Source organism: Culex quinquefasciatus, chromosome 3 (assembly GCF_015732765.1).
Source record: "Culex quinquefasciatus strain JHB chromosome 3, VPISU_Cqui_1.0_pri_paternal, whole genome shotgun sequence".
NCBI classification, from domain to species: Eukaryota; Metazoa; Arthropoda; class Insecta; order Diptera; family Culicidae; genus Culex; species Culex quinquefasciatus.
This window is the reverse complement of record NC_051863.1, coordinates 200,833,693-200,849,209: the sequence shown is the minus strand read 5'-3', so window position 1 is coordinate 200,849,209 and position 15,517 is coordinate 200,833,693. Positions and strand designations below refer to the sequence as shown.

The following is a 15,517-nucleotide window of genomic DNA, read 5'->3' as shown; positions in this document are numbered from 1 at the left end:
TTTGCTATTTCTAAAATTATTTATAAAATCTCTGTTTTATTATGGATTTCGATTTTCTTGACTTCATTCGACGCGTATCAGCAAAAACTATGAGTTCTGATATGTCTTAGCATGATTGAAACATGATTTCTCTTGTTTTTATCCGTTTGAACCGTTTGTGCAAGAGGCATCCCATAGAAACAAGTCAAAACTTCAAGGTTTTGAATCCGGATCCGACCCAGACTGCTTCAGTGAGTATGGAAGGCTTCAGTGCAATGTTGTAACAACTTATTGGGATGGTCTGAGTCATCCGAGAACTCCTTGGAGTTAAGACCGGAGAGTCTACCGCCGTAACAAGCAAGATGTCGGCGGTTTTTGACCACGGATCATACCCGCATGGCTTCAGTGAGTATGGTAGACTACTATGCTGATGTGTTGGAGTGTCCTGGGTTCTCCTAAGACTCCCTGGAGTTAAGAGCTGTGGGTCTACTACCGTAACAAGCAAAATGTCGACCGGTTTTGACAACGGAACATACCCGCATAGCTTCAGTGAGTTTGGTAGACTACTTTGCTAATGTGTTAGGATGTCCTGGGTCATCCAAGGACTCCCTGGAGTTATGATCTGTAGGTCTACGGCTGTTACAAGGACTCCCTGGAATGGTCCAGAACATCCCAACATAACAGCAATACAGTTGTCTGCCATACTCACTGAATCTTTGCGGTTATGATGCGCGGTTAAAAATCATCAACCTTTTTCTTGTTACAGTGACCCAAATATCTAAACTCCAGGGAGTTTTAGGATGACCAAAGACATCCCAACACATTAACAAAGCAGTCTACCAAACTGTCTGAAGCTATGCGTGTATGTTCCGGGGTCAAAAACCGACGACCTCTTGCTTGTTACGGCTGTAACTCCACAGATCATAACTCCAGGGAGTCCTTGGATGACCCAAGACATCCTAACACATTAGCAAAGTAGTCTACCGCACTCACTGAAGCTAGGCGGGTATGTTCCGTTGTCAAAACCGGTCGACATTTGGATTGTTACGGTAGTAGACCCACAGATCTTAACTCCAGGGAGTCCTAGGAGAACCCAAGACACTCCAACACATCAGCATAGTAGTCTACCATACTCACTGAAGCCATGCGGGTATGATCCGTGGTCAAAAACCGCCGACATCTTGCTTGTTACGGCGGTAGACTCTCCGGTCTTAACTCCAAGGAGTTCTCGGATGACTCAGACCATCCCAATAAGTTGTTACAACATTGCACTGAAGCCTTCCATACTCACTGAAGCAGTCTGGGTCGGATCCGGATTCAAAACCTTGATGTTTTGACTTGTTTCTATGGGATGCCTCTTGCACAAACGGTTCAAACGGATAAAAACAAGAGAAATCATGTTTCAATCATGCTAAGACATATCAGAACTCATAGTTTTTGCTGATACGCGTCGAATGAAGTCAAGAAAATCGAAATCCATAATAAAACAGAGATTTTATAAATAATTTTAGAAATAGCAAATATTCGATTTTTTGTACATTTTAACCAAAAATGCACAAACTTCAACAACATGTAACTTTTGAACCCCGGGGTTTAGAGAGTTGGTCCAGAAGACTTTTTTTCATGTCTCGGCGAGATCTTTCGAAAAAAGTTGGTCCCGTTCGTGTACATCCTTGGACCAGCTCCCATACAAATTTGCCCATTCTCCTTTAAAAAATGTTTTTTTATTTATTGATCATGATTTTTGCATCCATTAACCCCTCGGGCATTTCGGTTTGTTTTGGTTTTTTGACGTTTGTCTGCTTTTTAACTGGGCTACGGCCCAGTTATCGAGCGCCCAGTTAAAAAGCAGCCCAGTTAAACAACGCCCAGTTACCGAACAACTACTGTATTGGAAAATATACATGTTCAAATTCACACATTGTAAACTTGTGATAAAATCATCAAAAATTACCAGTGTTTATAACTTTACATTTGGATAGTTATCGTTTCTCTTTCAATTCCAGGTAACTTTCTGTACGAATAGGACTCCATGCTCTAATCGACATAATTGCATTCCCAACAATTTTCCATTGAATCACCATTTCTTAGAACAAATCCATGGAGGCGCCTGACTTGTTTAGAATATAATCATTGCCTTTGTAACCGAAATTTGCTATTGTTTGATACAAAACTCGAAATTTTTGAATTTTATGTCAGTAAACGCTTCTATTTGTTACGGTATGATAGCTCCTTGAGCACACTTTAAACAATTGAAATAAGTTTTTTTATGCATTTCCTGCAAATAAATAAAATAGTAAATTTCTGGTATAAATACTATGCAATTATCTTAAGCAACCATGCGCACCCACGTATGTCTGTGGGGTATAAAGAATAAAGGGATTATTTTGCGCTTGTGCTTCGATTTCACCATTTACTGATATAAAATTCAAAAATGTCAGGAATCAAAAGCAAACAACACCAAAACCCAAAACATATTTTTTCAAGATAAAATATTTGAAAAAAAAATGCCATCATAATCTGTATTATGACTATTAGTTTTTCTTCAAAAGCTAAACCATTCCTTACAAAACCGTACGTGACAGAATAAAACACCATAAAACCTCAGAAACCCAGAAAAACAAATGATTGCGGTGGCTACCTTCACCAACGGAATTGTCCGAGAAAAACGTGCTCGTGCCGATTTCTTCTCCTCTCTCAATGAGTGTGTGGAAAAAACGCCTGACCACAGGGAGAAGGAAAGGGAACGGCAAACCACGTGCACGCCCCCACCTCCACCAGGGCGCTCCGGACCGGATTGTGCATGCAAATTGCTGACGGCAAAAATCCTCCAGGAAAAAAAAAACAAATAAAAATCCATCACGAATGGCACAGATAGGGGTGATTAATTAAAAAAATTAAACACAAACCAGGAGAAGGACCAGAATCGACCGGCCGCAAGCCAACAGGACACGAACAAGGGACAATCGAGTAAAAATAACAACAGTGAAAATTATTCTTTGTTTATTTTGTCATTCAGCTTTTCAACCCCCTCGCCCCATTCCTCATAGTTGGTCACAACTCGAGAAGCCTATTAGCATTCGAGCTCGTTTTGTTTTTTTTTGCGAACCTGATTGTGAGTAAAATGTTTGCAGTGACACATTGTTAGCAAGCTTTTTGATCAACGGTTTGTACCCCGTTTCCTTCCCACTTGGTTTGATACTGATTGCAGAAATCTGTGGCAATTTTGCATCCCATTAGACGTGTTAGTTTGGATCATTGATTTGTACGTGCATGAAAAAAAGTACTTCAAAAACTTTTAATCTGTCAGTCCACTCGTAATGAGCGATAATTCACTAAACTTACTAATGAAGTGGATTCGGTTTATAAAAGTGGAGGGAAAAAACCTAGTACTTCTTCCGCTCAATGAAACAGAACGAAAGCTTACGAAAACATTTACAAAGCCATCGAATCGCACATATTTTGCAATCACTGCAAAACCAGTTAGAATCACGTACAAGCACCTTGCATGCGTCGAGCCTGGATTATTTATTAGATTAAAATAGATAAATAATAGTGATCTGATTCGATTTCCCTGGTGCGGGCCCGGTAGGGGGTTCGATTCTATTTCCAACAGTAAAGTACAACCCAGCCCCACTCACCTGTCTGCGTCAACATAAGCTCGAGCTCGATGTCACATTGGCATCGATGATTTAAATGCATACAGCATCCATACTGGTTCCCTGAGTACGGTCATCTCGCATCGGTGACATGTATCGTATCCTGATGGGAAACCAAGAGTGAACCAACGAGGACACTAGCGTTGGTGGTGGAATGAGATTGGAAATGAATTTTAATTTTGTTTCACGCTGATTGAGTATTGTGCGTATGCTATCGAAACAGTAAAATAAAATGGTGTGGTAAAGGTGAAGAGTTGACGGGAGATTTTTAAGTGCTTGAATCCTTTAAACGCTTTTTTGAGCGATTGTGTCTTCTTTGTTCAAAAAAAATCTAAGCTTTAAATTGTATTAAAATCATTTGAGCATTTTTTTTAACCATGATTTTCTGCATTGTTTTTAATATCTTGTGTAACTCGTCCTGAAGCACATTTTTGTATACTTCCATTATATGATAAAAGAATATGCATTTTATTTTATTTTTTAGAAATCTTGAGGAAATCCTTCTTAATCGAGACAAACGTTATGTGTGGGACAAACTTGCCTTGCGTTTTTCTCAGCATGCTGTTTTTGCATATGGGACATTTATGCGATCATGATGAGTATGGTGCTCATAATCCGAAAAACATAAATATTTACTTCATATGCATCAGACTACTAATGGAATCCATGGTGGGTATTACACTGAAAATTATTTTCCTATTTCCCCTTTTCGATATGGAAACTTCTAATTCTAGTCGAGGATGATCCCTCGCAAACAACATTATCCAGTGCATCGTTTGACCATTATCGAGCACCAAACTCGTAGCCATACATTATTGGACTCTACCACCTCCTGCCCACTTCAGCCACCCCTAGCCCAACGCTTATCGGGACGGATCCACCGTGGCGGACAAAAGGCATCAAGATTTACTACCCCCGGACTGCGTTCGCCTGATTTAGTACTGGCCAGTAGAATAGACAGGAGTGCGTCAGTTTGGAATTTATTTGTGACCTAATGGAACAACACCGCGGATGATAGCACGCGTTCAACCCCCGTCCCATCACACAGAGTGGTGTTGGTGGTCAACGGCTGAGTTTTGATCAAATCCCTCGCGGTGCTGCTGCAGTGATTTATGGCAACAATTTAATTAACTATCATGAGTCGAATTGAATTTTAAGTATGTTTCCGCACCGTCAATATGCGGTCGGTGTGGCACATCGGGTCACCATTAGTTCCCAATTTTGATGGATGACTGTGGCATGCATTGATTAATTTTAACCCGAGCAAAACTAGGCCACGAACGTTTCGTCTTCAAAGAATTCGCTTTGATCATTCCCTGCGGTGAAAGGTTCACCTTGGGACCACACAGCTCGCTAATTTTCACACCGGGTCGTCACCCCGGTCGCCTTTGCCACAGTTGAAATTAATTTAAATTTTAATTTGAACTTAATGAACGATTAATTAAAATTAATTGAACGACAAAGTGCTCTAGAGCAGGGCAAGGTACGACTCGATTCGTCGTTACAGGCCCATCGAGACTTGGAGCACTAATATCCCCTCGAACGAGCAAGGACCACTGACTACCGCGGTGAACTTTGTCCTTGTTCCTGCCAATAAAGGACGGTTCCGGTAAAGGGTTATGTAAAAGGGGGGGGGGGTGGTAACGCGCAAAAGGACTACAACCAGCGGACAAACCCGGCCCTAGTTGCCGTTTAATTACTTTCTAACATGCATCATCGCCTTTTACCGTCTAAGTTCTGCTTCTTGTAGAAGTTACTTGCTCGGAAGTAACCAGTTACAGGCACTTGCGCAAGGAAAGATGGCTTGAAGTGGGTAAGGTGTCCTACCTCAAAATTCGGGAAGGAACGAGTTTTGATTCGACGGTTTTACGTTCGGTAATGCTTATTTATTGCGCCTTTTCGAGGTCATTACGGAAATTAACTCCCAATTAATAAGTTTGAAAAATGTTGTATGCGAGATTTACAACGTAGGTATACGTTGAAATGCTATGAACTTAATAGTCCACTAGTCAAGCTACACCCAAAACTGGGCAGCGCTCGTCCGAGAGAATAATGGCCTTGAGTTGAGAGAATTTTGGTACCATTGACGGACACAGAGAACACAGCTCCTAATGGGCGAGAGAATTATTCCCTCGAGGTTCATTTGCAAAAAACACTTCATCTGTCAAAACAAAAAAAACGAGGGTGTCGACAACGGGAATCGAACCAGAGACCATTGACATACTAACCCAATGACTTAACTTCTTCGGCTACCATAGCTTGGTGACCTAGGAGTGGTGAGATGTCGAAGTATGACACTTGTTGGATGTTATTTTTTCAATAAAATTTGTTATGCTGGTGTGAGTTGGTAGCATAGGTACGTGGCGTTACATCGTGCTGCCATCTGGTTTTTTGAAGTGCAAAAGTGGAAAAGTGCTAAATCATCGTCTAAAAATAAACGGCGTCCTATCTCGCCCAGCAAAATGAAGTCGATTTCGATGGAGAAAAAGTGGAAAACGAGATCTAAAAATAGCGACGCCATTCCACTATCATTCTTTCGATTTTTGCACTGAGCCCTCAATAAATTTTGAGGGAACGATTCTCTCGACACTGAATTTTCGGTGTAGGTTACACAGAAAAAAATAATGTAAATTTGGAAGCTGTAATTTTGGAAGGTTGAATATTAACTCTTTTATGATGTAATTTTACATCAATTTAGACTGAAAAAGTGACATTAAACCAGAAAAGTGGCAAAATTACACATTTCCAGAGGTAAAATTACACCTTTTTTCTGACATAAAATGTATGTACCCCTTCCCAGATGTAATATTACCATGATTTTTTTTTTTCTGTGTATATCCAACAAATCTCAATATCAGGTAAACTTAAAGTTCCGATTAAAAAGTTATAATGTTAAATATTTTGTTTTTTTTTTTTTAGCTGATTTGGGCAAATCTTTTTAAAGATAAATGTTCAACGTTAGATGTAGATATAAGCATCAATCATCCGAAGTACTCACATAATACTTTACTTTAGAAAAACGCGTCTCTGGATAATGAAAACTTCGTCGAGGCTTCGGTAAATCTAGAATATAATTATTAAATATTTCCACCAATTCCCAACAAAACTAAACGAAACAAATATAAAGATACAAAAAATACCGTCCAGTTTCACAAAGTTACACACAATGGATCTCAGTTGGACGGAAAATTTTCTTATTGAAGCATTCATCACAACAAATTATACAACAGTGGCTCAACAAGAAATAAAAAAAAAACTGAAAACTTCATTACGATTTGTTTCGTTCGCCATCAGTCGGGACGGCCTCTACTTCTATGGGCCCAGGGAGAAGGGAAGGCCGCGGCCATTCCGGCAGAGATCTCTCCCCGGGAGCTTTGTAAACAGCATTCGCAACAGCAAGGCAAACACACGCTTGTATGCGATGTATACGATGTTGTGTACGCACTGCGCGAACCATGGAACGGAACGTCCCGCGAATGGACACCCCGGCAGCCGGCCATTCAATGTATCACAAAAAAATGGTTTTAATGCCAACAATAAACATTTAAAATTTTTGTTTACTCCGCCATGGCCCAAAGTTGTATTTTCATTTAGCACCCCAACGCCACAAGAGGAACGAAACCATTGCGAGGGCGAAGTCAAAATTTCGCAGCATTGAGCTCAACTTTGGACGGGGAAATGTGGAAAACTGGCACGGGAGTTATGCTTAGTAGGGGGACGACGTGCCGAAATATATGTACTCGTGTTTCCTGGTTTTGTACGGAAATGAAGTCACACTCTGGCGGGTGTTTATGTGTGCCACTAGCAAGGCATCCACTTGACGACGACAGGCTCACGTGGGAAAGTTAGATGTATTACAAATTGGGATGCAGTTTCAACAGCACCAGTGCAACCTCGCTGGTAGATTGTGAAATCCGAAGGATCGGGAAAAGCACGCTAGCATGAATAAATTCCATCTCGTACTCATCAAAAGTTGGGTACGAAATGAACGACGATGGTTCGTGCTAAACTTTGTTGTTTTTGTGGTGGATCGCAGAGATGTTCAATTAAATTTATCTTTTACAAATTTGAAATCACAGCATTATTCTTATCGGCAATCATCACAAAAATGTTTCATGTAACTGTTGAGAAAGAGATCCTTCAAGCAGGAGACAGCATTGAGGAATGAAGACAATCGAAGTACATGGAAGAACTCAATTCTCTAAATCGTGAATTGTGTTCATGAATTTGAGAACCACGAAAGTGTATATTCACGTTTAGAGAGTAAATGCACCATACTCATGAATAAATTCCTTCGTGGTTCTCAAATTCATGAACACAATTCACGATAACGGGAATTATTTTTTCAGTGTAAGCAGATTCATCGGTAAACAGAGCAATATTGAGATCGGGAAGATTGACCACCAAAGAGTCGACTGTATATAGTTTGTACTTGTTTTAGAATTTTAAAATAGAATTATTTTCTGTTTCTATCCAATTATCAGTTTTTTTTTTTCGAATGAAACCATTTGCTTCATAAGCCTTCATACTAAACATGTATAACTAATAAAGAAAAAAAAGATTTATTTAAACTTCTTACTATAGATGATGCAAAATCTGATCCGGAGCAATGATTTAGTTTTTGTGTGCACCAACGTTTATCTATGGGGGTAGCAAAAATAAGGGAGTGCCCATGGTTGCAATTTTATTTATTGACAGAATTCTTTAAAGTTCAATTCTGTCGAATAAAGCGTATTCAGGGATCCTAAATCTATCACTTCTTGACGAAAGTGAAACATTTACTGGCATCAACTTTAAAAATTTCAAGTTGTGTAATTTGTTCAATTTTGATGATTGTAAAAATGTTACATTTTTTTTTCTATGATAAAGGTATTACTTTTATATTTTATTTGAGAAATTACAAAATGTGCTTCCCTAGTTTCAATAAGTACCTGGTAAAACATTTTCGTATGATTCCCATGCGTTTTTCTACTTTGTGAAAAGCTGTCAAAACTTTAACCAGGCAGTGATTTTCGAAACGATGCAGAACACTGTTCATCATTGTGTTGCTCCTACTCCCCATGAAGTGGGAGGTTGATGGGGAATATTTTCAGAACCATTCAAATATGTATGCAGGTTCTCCCAAAAGCTATCCAGCGTAAACGAAGCAACAACTTTTGCTTCACATTCCATCGAGGATTTCTGCTGCGTGTAGTTTTGCTTCATTCTGCGTAATTAAATCCCAATTATTTGTGCAATAATGAAAATGAAAAATTAAATTAAAATTTAATTGTTTTTCTTCATCACCGCTGTGCGGGAAGAGCTTAACTGCTCCTGGGAGTAATCACTCTTTCTCCCTTTCTCTGTATCTCTCTCTCTCTTTGCCAGTGCTCTACATTTGTCCATATCCGCTTCCGCCCTGCGATTGCGCCCCGTGCCAGGCCCCAAAACAGCAAGTGGTCTCAGGGCTTGGTCGTCGTTGTAAATAAGTGCCCACACCCTTCTTCGCTTGAAACTGTCGATTTCCTTGGGAAAGCTCGCCTCGGAGTTGTTTACCAGAAAACGTCCCCTTCTCTCCCGTCCAGCCTCAAACAGTAACGTCACCACCAGCACCAGATCAGGGAGAGACGGCTGACGCCAACAATCACGACGACCACCACCGCCACCCAAAGGGGAAATGGCACGTTCAACTTTTGCAATTATTTATGCGCGCAGTTTTATTATTGCTCTCCGGCATCCTTCCTCTTAAAAGTGCTTACAGTTTCCCCTGCCTCCTTCCGTTTCCGCCCCCAGCAGCAGCACACACACAGTCGCAAACTTGGGCTTTGATTGCTCCTGCTGGTGCCATTAAAAACTAGCTTCATTATCTGCTCTTGTCTGTCGGCGATTTTTGTTTTTTTTTTGTCGCTGTATACAGCACCCTTTTAACACTTCCGGTTGTCGGCAAACCACCTTGCGTCTCCATCGAAGCTCATACGAGCTTCACGACTGTTGCGAAACTTTTTCAACAAAAGCTCAAATCAAAATGTCGCACTACACACACACACACACATGAGAGTGCTTTAAACCGGAAGTCGACACCCAACGACGTCTTGGCGGTGGCGGCAGGCATGTGTCAGAGGTTGGAAACGTAAGTCGATTCCTTCTGGGTGGTATCAAATTTGCATAATCTCTGTCTTCTAATCTGCACATAAGCGATGCAATCGAGCAGAACAGCAGCGTTTTGTGTGAATACCATCTATTACTCTACACTCGATGGTTGTTGGGGGCGGTGCAAAAATACCTGAAAGTGGAAACTTTAGCCGGGAGCAACAATGTGGGGAAAGAAAAACGGATCGTTTATTCAAAGTACAGTTCAGACTCGATTGTTCGCAGGCCTCGTAAAAATTTCTCTTTGAAAAGGTGATTGATGATTTTTAAATCCAACTAAAATGGCGATGATGAAATGTTGAAAAAATACACCCATTCATATTTGACCAAAATGGGATCGCAGAATCTAATTTAATGTTAAAGTAAAAATCTACGCCCATCCACACACACAGACATGTGCTCAGGATTTGATTCTGAGTCGATAGGTATACGTGAAGGTGGGTCTACGGGGCCTATTTAACAAGTTCATTTTTCGAGTGATTTTATAGCCTTTCCTCAGTGAGGTGAGGAAGGCAAAAATACAAAAAATACAAAAATTGATATATTTTTTTATAATTTATCCGGGACCGTGGTGTAGGGGTAAGCGTGGTTGCCTCTCACCTAGTCGGCTTGGGTTCGAATCCAGATGGTCCCGGTGGCATTTTTCGAGACGAGATTTGTCTGACCAGCCTTCCGTCGGATGGGGAAGTAAATGTTGGCCCCGGTCTAACCTAGAGCGTTAGATCGTTAGCTCAGTCCAGGTGTAGAAGTCGTCTCCCTAGGTCCTGCCTCGGTGGAGTCGCTGGTAGGCAGTTGGACTAACAATCCAAAGGTCGTCAGTTCGAATCCCGGGGTGGATAGAAGCTTATGTGTAAAAAGAGGTTTGCAATTGCCTCAACAATCAAGCCTTCGGACATTTAGTTTCGAGTAGGAATCTCACAATCGAGAACGCCAAGGCAATGCTGTAGAGCGAATAATTTGATTTCTTTATCCAAAGTCCAATCCAATCCTTCGGATAATCGAGTCTGGACTACGCATAAACTCGATGTTTTTATGGACATGGCACTTTATGTGTAAACAACTTAGTTTAATTAAGTTTATTTACGGACAATGTTTAATTTTCAAAATAAAAAAAAAAATATTTAAAAAAACACATTTGCGCAAGATTATGTAACAGTTGATCATCATCAATAAAACTTACCGCTCTCTTTCTTATCTGTGAGGCAATCATCAATTAAATCGGCTTCTTTCTCCCCTAACTTCTTTGCAGATAAGTCCACACTGAATATGGAAAAACGGAAAATCCATGTCACCAACCAAATCCTGTAAGCTTTTCCCGCCCTGCCAGCCGGAACGAAGCCCCAAACCCAACAAGATGAGGGCGTGTGAACGTTCAGCTCGATTTCTAATTTTCACCCGAGGAAGACATCATTAGGCGGAGACTTCCAACCGGAATGACGTGAAAGACGGAGTGAAAATTTTAAATCCCCGGATTTCCCCGACATGGCACACTCCTCTCGGTGGCCGTTGGGATGCGAAAGGTGGGGAGTGAAAATAGTTTTCCTCTGTGGTATTTGGGTCGTCGTTTGTGGAATAATCGCATGCCAGCACGAGTTCTCAGACAGTCAGTCAGAGGTGTTGGTAAAAAGGTTCGAATCCGATTAAAGCGCAAATGGGAACAAGTGTGAAGGCCAATCAGATAAGCAAAAGTTTCAAATGATTGAGATGTTCGACATAATGACTGCAAAATCAACTCGAGTAGCAACCCGCCTGGGAACTGTTATTGTGGATAGAAAGCATTAGAAACTTAAATTCTTAAGCCTTCAAAAGTTCTTCCTACTGTCTACCCCGAATAACATACAACAGAACAAAGCTATGCCTTAGCCATGTGTGTCTTTTCATCCTCTGGTTTAATGATAAGCTTATCAAAGTTTCTCATTTGCTCGAACTACTTTAAGGTTTGCTTCTGGTTCTTTCACATCCTATGGACATTCATGCATCATGTTACTAGTCCGAGCTTCGAGCAGCCATTTTTGCCAAGTCAAAAGTTTTGCCCCTTGATCGTTTGCGAATAAGAAGAAGAAAAAAAACATTCAAACTCTCACCCAGCGTGATCCAAAAACACCCAAACATCATACAACACCGAGGAGACAATATTAATAAAATGAAATAAACAGACACTTCTCCGTAGACTGCACAAATTGTTTGCAGCGTTGGAACGAGGGGGCAAACTTTTTCCGAAATCTCCATAAAAATACCGTTCGGTGGAAAGTTTTTCTTCCCTAGACGGTGAAAATAATACCCAAGCCAGCCTCACAATAGTGGCAGCAAACAACCCCAGCCAGCCAGAGCGTGAAAAAAAAGAAACTAAAACTAGATTTTCCCAGCAATCATGGTTCAGCAGAAGATAAAAGCCAGCAGGGAACGAGAACAATCTCGATTCGACAGACTTCCAAAGTTTTGAAAACAAACATTTGATTCAGACACATTCGCTTCTCTATTTTAACCGGTGAAATAATAAAAAATATACTCTCTTTTATCTCAATATCTATAATCGAAAATAGACAGAAAAAAATAAAGTTTTTACCCCATATTCAAACACCATAAGCCAACACCCACTGAGTCCTGTTGAAAGTGAGAAACACTAACCCTAAACACTCCAACCTTTTCTTGTTGCAGGCAATGAAAAAGCAATCAAAACCAACTTTAAAACTCGACCCTTCTTGGATGGCGCGCGCATTAGGGTGTTCTTACGGTTATTGTCGAGAGTCAACGATGGCTGGCAAATATCACCACCACCCGAACGAAAATCCCCAAAATAGCTCTTCGGGAGAGTACGCGTGGGGGCGAGAGGTCGTTATCGTCGATGCTTTTGTCACGTGGCACTAGCCACCAGGTGCAATCGGAGTCACGTGTCGTAAAACGGAATCATATCCCTACGTTTTTTTTTTCCTCACATGTGTGAGTGTGGGAGGAAGAGGCTGTGCTGTGTCGGAAATTTTCTAGCTCTGATTGTCCAAACGCAATTCTTGTATGATTCAAGATACCCAAGAGTTGTGACTGGACATCCGTGGCTCGGAATAATTAAACAACAGAAAATTAAGTGATTTCTAAAATAAATTTAAAGATGCATGGATTAGCTTTCAACAGCGCAAAAATTCAGTTCAGTGTTTACTAATGTTAAACGGAACAAGTGAATGAACTGAAAAAAATACATAAAAAATCCTTTAAAAATAGATTTACTTTTTTGTGATGACAATTCCATATAAGATCTGAAAGTCCCAAAAAAAGGAGAATTTAAGCAACATTCAATGCCAATGCAAATTTTCTTTCAATTTTTGTACCCTCTCTAAATTTTGTCCAAAAAGTATAGGAACATAAAAATAATATTTGTAAAAAAATAAATGTCTACAGAGAAAGATGTACAATATGGTGAAAAGAAAATGGGAACTAAGAACTTCATTAAATTTGGAAAAAAAACTTTCCCCAAGACACCATATTTTTAGGATTTTTTGCTAAAAAGTTTTTCGGAAGCCGTTTAGGCCGATGCAAATATTTTTCAAAGTTTTTGTCCCTCGGCTCTAGCCGAGGTCTAGGGGGACAAAAAAAAATAATATTGAAATAAACTTAAACATCGAAAATTAAAAGATTTTTAAATCAACTCAAACATGCTAAAAGTTATTCTAAACGCAGGGAAACGCATTTTAAATTGGTTTCAGAAAACAATTTCCATTGAAATTTTGAAGTTTTAAAAAAAAAATGTTTTTTTTTTGTCCCTTGATTTTTCGGGCCAATTTTGAAGGGGGGAGACAAAAACTTTAAATAAATTTTGCACCAGCCTTATCAAAAACAATAAAAAAAACATGATGTCTTCAGGAATTGGCAAGAATTGGAGTTATTGCGGCTTCCACAGGTAAAAAACTGAAACTGTTGCTTTTCTCCATACATTTTGACGATTTTTCCCATACAAACTTCAAGAGGGAGGAATTTAGCCCAGTGATGGGCCAATCTTTGATTTCAGGGACTAGCCCCGAGAAAACCCGGATTTGAACCACCCCAATGCATGACTTTTTTAAAGGTACGGAAAAAGGCAAAATTTTCGATTTCCCCCCGGAAGGTGGTGTTAATAGTGCGGAAATTAAAGTCAATACCGTAATCTGGGGTGAATCGGGACTACAGTCTGAATAGGGACAGCAGTTTTTAGAGAACTTAAAGCTTTTAAATTTGAAAATGGACGTACACATTATGTTGACCTGAGTCTGTTCTAACCGAAACCAACAAAAAAAATCAAAATATTGTGCTCCAACATGGTTAAAAATGCTGTCCCAATCCGCCCCATGTGTCCCGATTGACCCCAGTTTACGGTAGTATTTTTATAATTTCGAAAAAAAAATCAAGATCTTCAAATTTTTTATTTTTTTTATTTAGATGAATCATTGTCAGTCTGTGCATGTCAAAAGAAGTCATTATGCATAATTAGTTTTTCCATATGAATGCTGAGATTTTGTTTTTTTCTCTGGAACTTTGAAAATCGGGCAGACCCTGCCTTAAAAGAATTCAAATCGATGAAAATGAATTTCTGTAAGTGTCACGTAGTTTCAACTAAAAATATCTCGGAAACTGTTAATTCGATTTTTAATATTTTGAAAATTAAAGTGTTGCGAAATTTTCTAATAATTTCAAATATATTTAATATTTTTTTTTCTTAGTTGTGTTTAAGATGAAAAAAAATGCCATCATTTGACAGTGGTAGAGAGGGATGAGAATTTGATTGTTCAGTTTTTTTTTCTTTTTTCTTTTTGTTAAAAAGTATTTATTATGCCCAAATTTTAAAATCGTGGAGATAGTTCTTGTCTAGAAGGTAAAATTTCTCAAAAAGTGTAATTTTTCAACGTTTTTAGTAGTCAACATTTGGCACCATTCACGTAAATATGCTTGTCTTCATCACTGTAATAACTCGAAATAGTAGTTTATGCAACAAGTTGCAAAAAGAAGATTTTTTCAGCACTATTCGAACATTTGTTACTTTTCAAAGGTATTAATTTTGAAATCTGTTATTTTTGGTATAGAAAAGTAGGCCATTTCGTCGATCGAGAATGACAGGAAAAGTAAGTGGTTTAGCTAAAATAGTAGTTTATGCAACAAGTTGCAAAAAGAGAATTTTTTCAGCACGAGTCGTACATTTATCCAACGAGGTTCACCGAGTTGGATAAATACGACGAGTGCTGAAAAAATCAATTTTGCAACGAGTACAACATTTTTTGCAATTCCGAAAAACACCCATTGAGTGAAATTTTAAGTCAAATTTTCATGTATTTTGTCAATAAATCGTTTAAATCAAAAAAATGTTGAAAAGTGTTACTTTTCGAAACAAGTGCTGAAAAGTTCAACTTTTCAGCACCGATTTCAGTGCTGAAAAGTAGAACTTTTCAGCATTTATTTTAAAAAGTGTTGCTATTCGATTCTGTTATTTTTGGTACAGAAAAGTAGGCTATTTCGTCGTTCAAGAATGACAGGAAAAGTAAGTAGTTTCACGACGGAATTGCAAATAGTAGTTTATGCAACAAGTTGCAAAAAGAGGATTTTTTCAGCACGAGTCGTACATTTATCCAACGAGGTTCACCGAGTTGGATAAATACGACGAGTGTTGAAAAAAATCAAGTTTTGCAACGAGTTCCATACAATATTTTTTGCAATTCCGAAAAACACCCATTGAGTGAAATTTTAAGTAAAATTTTCATGTATGTTTTCAATAAATCGTTTAAATAAAA

General features: G+C 39.2%; 1 long non-coding RNA gene across 2 annotated transcripts in view; it reads left to right on the top strand.

The window, feature by feature from the left end:
• LOC119770184 overlaps positions 1–12,902 on the top strand; it is a 99,303-nt gene extending 86,401 nt beyond the window's left edge. Inside the window, exon 5 of one of the 2 annotated variants that reach the window (XR_005278702.1) lies at positions 12,426–12,902. This is a non-coding gene — a long non-coding RNA (uncharacterized LOC119770184). Of the gene's footprint in view, positions 1–11,016; positions 11,571–12,425 lie in introns of those variants that run through there. The other variant, XR_005278701.1, reaches the window with a different exon arrangement.
• The last annotated feature ends 2,615 nt before the right edge of the window (positions 12,903–15,517 follow it).